General features: G+C 35.8%; 1 long non-coding RNA gene across 1 annotated transcript; it reads right to left on the bottom strand.

Annotated features, from left to right (window-relative positions):
* Nucleotides 1-787: 787 nt before the first annotated feature.
* Nucleotides 788-2,803, bottom strand: LOC118483682. The gene is made up of 2 exons (XR_004871037.1): nucleotides 2,254-2,803; nucleotides 788-1,310 (listed from the first exon to the last, which is right to left on the bottom strand). It is a non-coding gene; the product is annotated as an uncharacterized LOC118483682 (long non-coding RNA).
* Between the last annotated feature and the right edge of the window lie 6,984 nt (nucleotides 2,804-9,787).

Here is a 9,787-nt window from a genome sequence, read left to right as displayed (position 1 = left end):
GTTTCGAGTTCGGCTTCCAGGTTCGGCTTCAATTCTACAAGAGTCTGACATTCTCATTCATGCATTACATTCCAATCTCAAGCACATCATTAGTAACGTCCATACTCAAACGTATTGAAGCCATGTATACATGCATACCTGTCCCATTCTTTTCATAGGCAATGAATCCTACTTCGTGCATTCGTATATTCATACGTCTAATCATACGCACCTACATATCTACACATCTACTTACCTATATACATAACTACATGCTTACATAATCATGTCTACACATACTTACTTACATTCAATTCTTGGTTAACTTATTCGTATTCACGTATCATACTCGTACATTAATTATGGAGTGCTTAGACTTGGATTTATGATCCAAAAACATAAAGGAAACATTCAAAATTATGTTTGGGATGCCCGTCGTAGACCACGGTTAATATACCGAAGCTTACGGTACACAAAATAACTTAATTAACAAATTTCAGCATTTTAAACATGTGGAGGCCGTCGGCGACGGCTATTAGTTTTTCGCGTAGCCAGAAACCTCCGTAGACAGGAAAATTAGGCGTCGGAGAAAACTGAAAATGCACAAGGCGTCGACGACGACCTCTAGTTTTGCCATTTTTCTGCTGTGTTGTTTTCGTCATTCGCACGCACAAAAACTTGCATAGCTTTTAAACCGTTTACCCGATTAACCTCTCGTTTCTTCCTACATGATTGTAAACTAACATTCTATTATGTGAACTTAAAATCCAACATCCGGGTTAAGGAAATTCTTAACTTATACATTTTCGGCTTATTATTCATTACGAATTATTCGACCCGTCATGCATTTATCAACAACTCATATGTTTACACTTAAGGCTCACATAATGTTAATGTTATAACACCTTACACTAACCGGGCACATGAAATACTATCGACATTGCTTGTACAAACGTTCCGTGCTAAAGTATACCTTCACTTTGACCCATTAACCTAAGTCCCCATTCTCGGTTGGTGCACTTATGTGCAATTTTACCCATTACCCGATTACATACCGTAGCCATTACTTAGACATTATTCGTCATATCATTACAACTTTATATTGTCCCATTCGGTCTACTAAGCTAAAATTACCAATTTCATACGACCAAAACCATATGAAACTTCAAACATCATCATGCTTAATCAACTAACGCTACTTTACTTAAATAAAATAAGAAGTGATTACAGAAATCACTTACCTCGTGCGTCCGAGTTCATGCATAGCTTCCGTATTTAGCTTTGACCCATTGCCCTTCCATGCTCGTGTCCATGTTGACATGGCTCCTACGCTTTCCGGTTATCATTAACACATTCTTGTTAGCATACATCATTGTACTTGATAAGGAGCATACATTTGCATAATTTCATATTCAACTTGCATTGATCATTCATTAACATGTATAGCTTATTTCACTGAAAATATGCTGTTTGGGGACGTCCGTTTACTATACTTACGAGCTTGCAAAAATTACAATATTTTTATGAGACGTGCCCCTCGGAGGGGTTATCCTTGTGTTAAATATTTAGAGTCCAACTCTCTACCAAAAATTTATAAAAATTCATTTACTATGCTGCAATCAGATTCGTCACTTCTGACTGCAGCTTACGGAAAAATTCATTAAAAATTCCTTGTTTATCCGATTGACGAAATTCCGATTGGCGATTCTTCTAATCGCTTAAAACTATCTACAGTAACAATTTGAGACCATAACTAAATTACTAAATTGAGTTATGACATTCGTAATGGGCTGCAAATTCTGCCAGAAAACACAGCTTGAACCTTTGATACGGAAAAATTCATAAAACGCTCAATTTTCGTCGAAAAAATGCGATTCCAGTGGGGTTTTAAAGATATTTCCTGGAATTACCTTTTAGACTCAAGAAACACACGTTTTTATCACGTTTTGTTCAGGTTACAGCCAATACAAGTCGGCTGTAAATTCTGATCAGGAGCTGTTTGAATTCAGCTTTCAATTTAAGCATGTTCTTGACATCATAACACTAATTTTTCGCAATCAAAACCCTAAAAACATCTCATACATGAATTTAATATCAACAAAAATCTGAATCTACTTGAGCTAAGCATGATTTTAACATGTACTTGTCTAGGGTTTACTCCTAGACACTACTATGTTCCTATTTCATCCATATAACAATCATGCATCAAAAATTTCTAAATTCTCTAAGTTCATCAGAATTTCAAGTAGAGATTTTCTATCAAATTTCACATACCTTATGACCCCCTTGCAATGGAGATCACCAATCTAGGCTCAGATTTCGTTTTGGAATTGATCTTGACCTTCAATTTGTGAATTTTTGGGTGAGTTAGGGTTTTGGAGAAACCTGATCGCCCCCCTCTACGTTCTGGTCGATCCACACACCAGTGTGTGTGTTGGATTTTTATTTTATTTGTGTTTAATAAAACTTGTTTCATACTTGGCACTTTTAACCCTCCTACTTTCATGAGGTTTTTATTTTGGGTGTTTCTAACACTCTAATTTATTATCACTAAACTCTTATCTAACTAGGTTAGTTTTATCACTAGTTAGTTTATCTCGTTAATATCAACGTCGGATTTATAATAAAAGGATTTATGTTTTAGGGTGTTACATACACCCCGTTACCTCGGGTCTTTTATAAGCTTTATTTCCTCCAAAGCTTTGATTCACTTTTTAGTTAATATTAGGCTTACTTATTTAGATCCTAATATTTACTGGGTTTATTTTTATCACTACCGTATTTTACCCGTTTATTTTCGGTTACTTTATTATAATTAATAAACCCGTTTTTGGGGTGTTACATCCTTGCTCCGGAGATAGCAAGGAAACGTGTTCTAAAGGTGGTGAGGGCTCAAAGGGTTCAAGCCTTGAAGCCTCCGAGACAGCGGGTGTCGTAGGGACAGACTGGTTAGGAAAAATGCTTCAAGGGTTGAAGTTTGCCTAACGCAGGTCGCGGGGCCCCCTACGCTTGCTAGACTTAAGAGGAGGTTCACTAGTTATGTTGTTATTCACTTGAAATCTTTGGCTGAAAGAAGTTTAGCCTCAGATGTTTAAGTTAGTGAAGTTATGTTATTTTAAGTGAAGAAGAGAAGCATGCATGAAACAAATTCTCCAGGGGGGAGAAAGAAGATCAGATATCAAGGAAGATCTGGGCTGATCGGAATGTCTGGAATGAATGACATGGTTTGTCATTTATAGAGAAAGCTTCTTCCCAAAGGGGAAACCTTTGACTAGTGAACCTCTGCTGATGTAGGGGACTTACCCATTTTAGGGGTTGAAGGCTTTGGACCTGCGGGTAAAAAGGGTGTTCTCTTTTGCACATGCCACTTTTGTGGCTGAGAGAAGAGTTGGGTGGATTATCAGTGATGAGACTGATTACTGTGCTTGTTCCTTTTGCTGCTCACTATAACTCGCGGATTTTGAACCTTTTAACCATTTAACCTTTTAGACTGTTATGTGTTTTAGTCATATTATTGAGGCTTGGGCTACCCCCGTCATCACATACCATCTAAGAATTGCATGCTGTCAGAATTGGTACGCGCTACCTACCAACATAGTCGTGTTTAGTGTTTTAGTGGAGAGTGCTCTAACCATATCCACAAACATGATAAACGCTGAACCTCTATCCTTAAAGAAAATAATGTTTCTTTTAAATAGGGTCATTATTTATTAAGGAGTTTTAAACATCGAAACTACTAAAAGTTTCTCGGAACATATCCCATTTATTCCAACAACCCTCTTGCTCCCATTAATGATATATTGGACATAAAACTTGATGGAACATACATCTTGGCATGACTTGAAAAAGTCCCCAAGACAACCAATAAGTTAAAATGTTCTCAAATACCCGCTCCATAAGAGACTAACTAAGTCCATAAAACTCGATGGAACATACCTCGTGATGATGCACTTTGTGTGTTACATATCATGATGGTATCAAAAGATTTAGATATTCGAACCAAGTTTAAGAAATATTTTGCTTTTGACATGATTAAAGAAATGGAGGAATTGTTCCATGTTCCATGCCAAACGAATTCTTATGAATTCATAGAGGATCACATTGCATGTTATGCAAAAGAGGGATCATCATTGCTGAGATCATGTGAGACAAGGTAATAACCTCTTCGAAGTTGGTTCACCTATCATATACGCTTAGTCGCTGACATAATCGTAAATAAAACGTGCCATGATTATCGAAAGGAATAAGCTAGACCAATGAGAGAACAAGACAAAGTTGTTAAAGGCAACAACAAGGGCAAGTGTACTATGGAGATTACCAAGAAGCAACTTTTAAAGTTGAGGCATTGGACTAGAGAAATGCTCGAGACAGTTGAAGCTAAAGAATGCTTTGGAAGCATTTGCATAAGGTTTCCTTATATTACAACCTTATGGCTTCATCCGTTAAGGCACAAACTTTTTTATGCAAATTGTTTGCAAGCATTGTAAAGATTAGAGATGGAAGCTAGACAAGAAACTTAAAGTTTACGTCACGGTGAAGATTTCAATGATTCAAATTTCTAGATATGATTCTATTAAAATTGCCGTGGAACAATTTTATTTCTAGATTTTTTCTATTTGCATGAACAAATATTTATTCTTGAATAATATTTGAAACTTATAATTTAAGTAATTCATGTAAAATCTCTATTGATATTTTTGAATTATGAATTCATATGTTACATGACATTACTATCTAAAGCAAACATGAAACATATACTTTTGCATATAATTACCCATTGCCCCTTTCTAGTTGATTAAAGTGTACAAGTCATGCATGACTCAATAGATATTCATAAAGAACACAAGCATGTTAATTATAATGATAAGACATTGGAAACGTAAAGTGACTACCTAGAGAATGTAAAGCTTAAGAAAAAATAGCATACAATTGTAGTCTTTAGCGGCGGCATTTGTCGCCGCTATTACCCCCATTTTCTTGTAGTGCTTGTCATAGAATGATCCATAGTATTCAACAGTTAGTTATGAGTTGTCGCCACATAGATGTCTTAACAAACTTTGTTGCTCTAGCCTAGAGTTTTAAATAAAAAATGGTTAATAACACCATAGATATGGTATGGATGAATCTATTTAGTTGTAGGAGAAATACGAAGTCTTCTAAAGACATCTTCATATGAAAATGGTTTTCATATATTTCCCCCAAAGGGATTAATACCCTTCACAAATCTAGAAGACAGGAAAATATGAATGGACTTGATCCAAATCCGCCCCGTATTTGAACCCGAGTCATAGCTTGATTGATATGAAGAATATTCTAAATATTCATCATAAACAGTCACACATGGGTTGTTTATCTGAAAATATAGTAATCCGAAGTGATAAACTATGAGGATGACACTTTAGTTTATCTATGCTACATCATAGGGTGTCTGTGATCACAACCCATGAGTGCTAAGATGCTAATTCATGACGATTATGTAGAGACTTAATTGATAACTTGTACCATGAGTGAAAACTCAGAGGAACAAATAGGTTCTTTGTAAGAACCAAAAAACTTGAATCATATTACATAATACGAAAGCTTGAAACAGGAACTTGATCAGGATCAAATGTTGACCCTAAAAAGGAACCTCTTGACAATAGTCAAACACCCATAAGTATGAATACTAATGTCAAGCTTCCAGTTAGAAGAGTTTCTGATTGATTCAAGACTGGTATGAATGTTGATTGCAAGCTAATGACCTCCTTAACAAGATATCATTGTTCAAGTTACGATCCTTAATATATCTGATGGTTCCAAATAAGGTATGTTAATCTATGAGTCTAAATAGACTAGTAGTGCAATGGTAATTTACTCTCCGCTTTAAGACGCACAATATTCATTTTACTGTGTATGATACAAGTGCTCTTTGCAAAAGTTTCTAATTTACCCTCACTTATTATTTGATATTTAATAAGGTTTCAATCTAATTATTTCCCCTTGCCCAGGTTTAACCTGAGCCCCCCACCCCCACCAAGAGGCATGTGCCTCTATCAAGTGAGCTATCCCACATTGGCAAGTGTTATCTTATTTATAGGGGGAGATCATTTGAGAATAAAATTTAATTGAGAAGAAAAAGAAAATGAGTAAAATTGTAAAACATTAAATAGTTTATTTTTTCTTATCCCATCTCATTTGTTATTATCTTTAACTAATTAACTAGTCATAAAGACTATCATCCTTCACACTAAAGTTTTTGCTTAGGCTGGTGGGTGTGGTATAAAGCCCCCATGCCACATCCGCGCTAGGGGTGTTCAAAACTATCCGTATCCGAATCCCAAATATCCGAAAAATCGGATATCCGAAATTTCAGATATCCGAAATTCGGATATCCGAATTTTTCGGATTTGGATTCGGATAGTTATTTTCAAAATTTTCGGATATTTTGGATATCCGAAAATTTAATTTTCATTTTGTTCGGATATCCGAATATCCGAAAATATCTGAAGTATCCGAAAATATTCGAAATATCTGAAAAATATCTGAAAATATCCAAAAAATATCCTAAATGTCCGAAAAATATCCGATAACTTATATTCAGATATCCGAAACTATCCAAAATATTCGTTTCCGAATATGAAAAAAATAATAAAACAATAAAAATTAAATAAAAAGTTGGATTTTCGGATATCCGATTCACTATCCGAATCCGTATCCGAAATTTCGGATACGGATTCGGATAGTGAAATCTGGTATCCGAAAATTTCGTATATCCGAAATTCGGATATCCGAATTTTCGGATATCCGGTTTTGAACACCCCTAATCCGCGCCACGTTTGCGCCATGTCACATAGGGGGATTTAAAGACCCTCCATTTAACTTGCATGCAATGGTTTAATGCCCCCATCATCATCACCTAATTATAGTGTACACATAAGCGGACCAGGTAGGTTCCCACATACGGACATGTACACATAAGCGGACCAGGTAGGTTCCCACATACGGACATGTACACATAAGCGGACCTACCAGGTTAAACCTATATGCTATCCTATTTTCTCGTAAAACGCGCCCTAATCTAATCAATACAATACATAACATGATCCAAGACGAAATCAACAGATGTAGTGCACCAACAAACTCCCCCTCAGATGTTGATGGAGTCGTTCATTGAGTCATGACTATGCTGTGTCTTCACATCTTCAGTCTTGATCAGTCTCTGGGCTTTTCTCTCTCTCTTTCTTCAGACTCCCCCTCTCGATTTACTGGTATTCCTTTGTTCTTCAGTAACATCTTCAGGATCGTTATCTGGCCTTCACAGAATCAAGATTGATTTCCAGGATCGAAACTTGGCTTTCTTCAATCAGAGGTCTTCAGGAATCGAGACCTGGCACTCTATCTTCAGATCCAAGATCGAAACCTGGCTATTCCTGCACATTCTTAATCCAGAAATAAATTTTCTAAAAATAACAATTTGAAACCATCAACACTAACTCTTCCTCAGAAATAAGTGCACCAACTACAACTCTCCCTCAAATTACTTTCTCTATGATGAACCACTTGTTGATTAAAAAAATTTTGACATTTAAAGCACACTCCCCCTCACAACAATGTCATCATGTTTAGCACTCGGAATTTTGAAAATCAGCTTTCCTACATCAGTTGTCAAAAATCTTTTTGTCTTTTTCAAAAGTTTATGCTAAAACACATACAAAATCTTTTTGGATTTTTCTAAAAAAAATTGACACCACTTGTAAAAGCACGAGAATGTAGAAATGAAATATTTACAAACATATTTTTGTGAGTTCATGTAAGAGGATCATATCAGTTTATGAGACATGACACTAACACCGTTAAGCTTGATTACATTTTCAGTTCAAAACAATTCACCTAGATTGTCAGTATATCGGTCCACTGAAATTCTCACACAAAGTTCAATTGATCCGAGATACGATGTTAATGTCTTAGATACTGACTTATTCGTGTGTCTCACTACTTGAATATACTCCCGTATCCAGATCTCAATATTCAGTCTTACAGGTGAGTATACCACAGCTGATATCTGTATAGGGGTTAGATGCGAGGGCCGTGAGAGCTCAGGTCGATACTTCCGTATATGCAGAGAGATGACGGCTTCGACTTTTGGTGTGTCCCCTTTAGAGGATCTTTTTATTTCAACAGCAACGACTATCAATTTTATTGTTTCATCAGCATGCTGAGGGTGAAGCTATATTTCAAGCTTTTGCGAAAAGCATTATCCTGGGACTAGGTCAGTACTTCCATACAGCAGAAGTCCCGGGATAATACCCCAGATATCACAGAGCATAAAGACCTAGTATCTCAGAATAAGGGACCTTTCAAACAAGATTTCAGGGGTTACCTATATATCCAAGTTTGTGTTAACCCACAGAACAAGCAAGTTTGAAATTTAGTTTATATCTCGTCACAATTTACTAAGTGTGTAAAAACCTACTGGCACATCCTCAGTGAGATTGTTTATCACATTTTATCTTTGCATTTCTTTAGCATGTTGTGACAGCCTACTGATGTACTATCATTTCCTCTTTTCACAACAAAACTCATTTTTGAATTTTATCATGTTTTTGTCTTTTTCAAATTTTCAATGTTTTTGGATTTTCTGAAATTTCCCTACTCCCCCTAAAATGCAAACACATTTCAAAGGAAATTTGAAAACTACTAGACTTTTGACCCACTTGAAAAGTAAAAACTAAGACAAACTGTACAGAAACTTGACAACTGATATCAAATCACATCAAATCGCCATTCATTATGCAAAAACAATCTGAACTCCCCCTATCACAAACCATTTTCTCATTTAGATCTCAAAACACTTAAGTCTGTTTTAATCGAAATGATTTTTCCAAAAAATGAGTTTGTTTTTACCACTTTTAAGTTTACCACTTGTTAAACATGGGGATATGGTTCATCATCTTGTTTATCAATCTCATATGTATAGTAAATCAAGTATAACTTAATGTCCCTGATTTACTATTTGCAGTTCAGAAACCTCTGTATCACTTGTAAACATAATCTCTTCAAAGTATAACCAACAAATACCACTTGTAAGTAAACCAAATAATACCACTTGTAGGTTTTCCTGTAGGAATGAGACATTTACAGAAACCTCTTTACCACTTGTCAAATTAATCAGAAAGATGCCGATTCCTGCTTCTCAATTACCAACCTGGAAGCTCCGGCGTAGTCCTTCAACCTGTAAAATTCAAACACTATTCAAAATCTTTCAAACAAACTTTTCAAACACTAGAATGATGCCGATTCCTGATCCACGATATAAACTTGGGATCTCCGGCATAGTCCTAAGACTTCTATGGGAAACAAACTTCCATCCAAGTCTTTTTAGACTTGATGGCTTTCAACTCTTGCGCAGTGGGGTTGTATGTTGCCTTTTTAGTCGCATAAAAATCTTTAACCCCCTTTGCTTTCCCATTCAACATTTTCCCAAATATTTTCTTTACACTTCCATTAAATGTTTTCTCGACATATATGTTGCCTTTTTAGTCGCATAAAAATCTTTAACCCCCTTTGCTTTCCCATTCAACATTTTCCCAAATATTTTCTTTACACTTCCATTAAATGTTTTCTCGACATCAAATTCTTTTTTCTCAGTGTAAAACTGTTTTGAAATATCAACTTTTCCAATTTTCTGTTTAACTTCTTCAAATTTCAGTGATGGAAAATCATCATCATTCACTGAATTTTTTTCCTCAACATGTGGCTTTTCTGGCTTTGTGGAACCAGATTCATCACCGACATTTTCATCATTATTTTTAACAACCCACACTTGGTT

The sequence above is a fragment of the Helianthus annuus genome, chromosome 11 (genome assembly GCF_002127325.2).
Source record: "Helianthus annuus cultivar XRQ/B chromosome 11, HanXRQr2.0-SUNRISE, whole genome shotgun sequence".
NCBI lineage: Eukaryota > Viridiplantae > Streptophyta > Magnoliopsida > Asterales > Asteraceae > Helianthus > Helianthus annuus.
The sequence above is the reverse complement of the archived record's forward strand: the minus strand, read 5'-3'. Positions and strand labels throughout refer to the sequence as shown.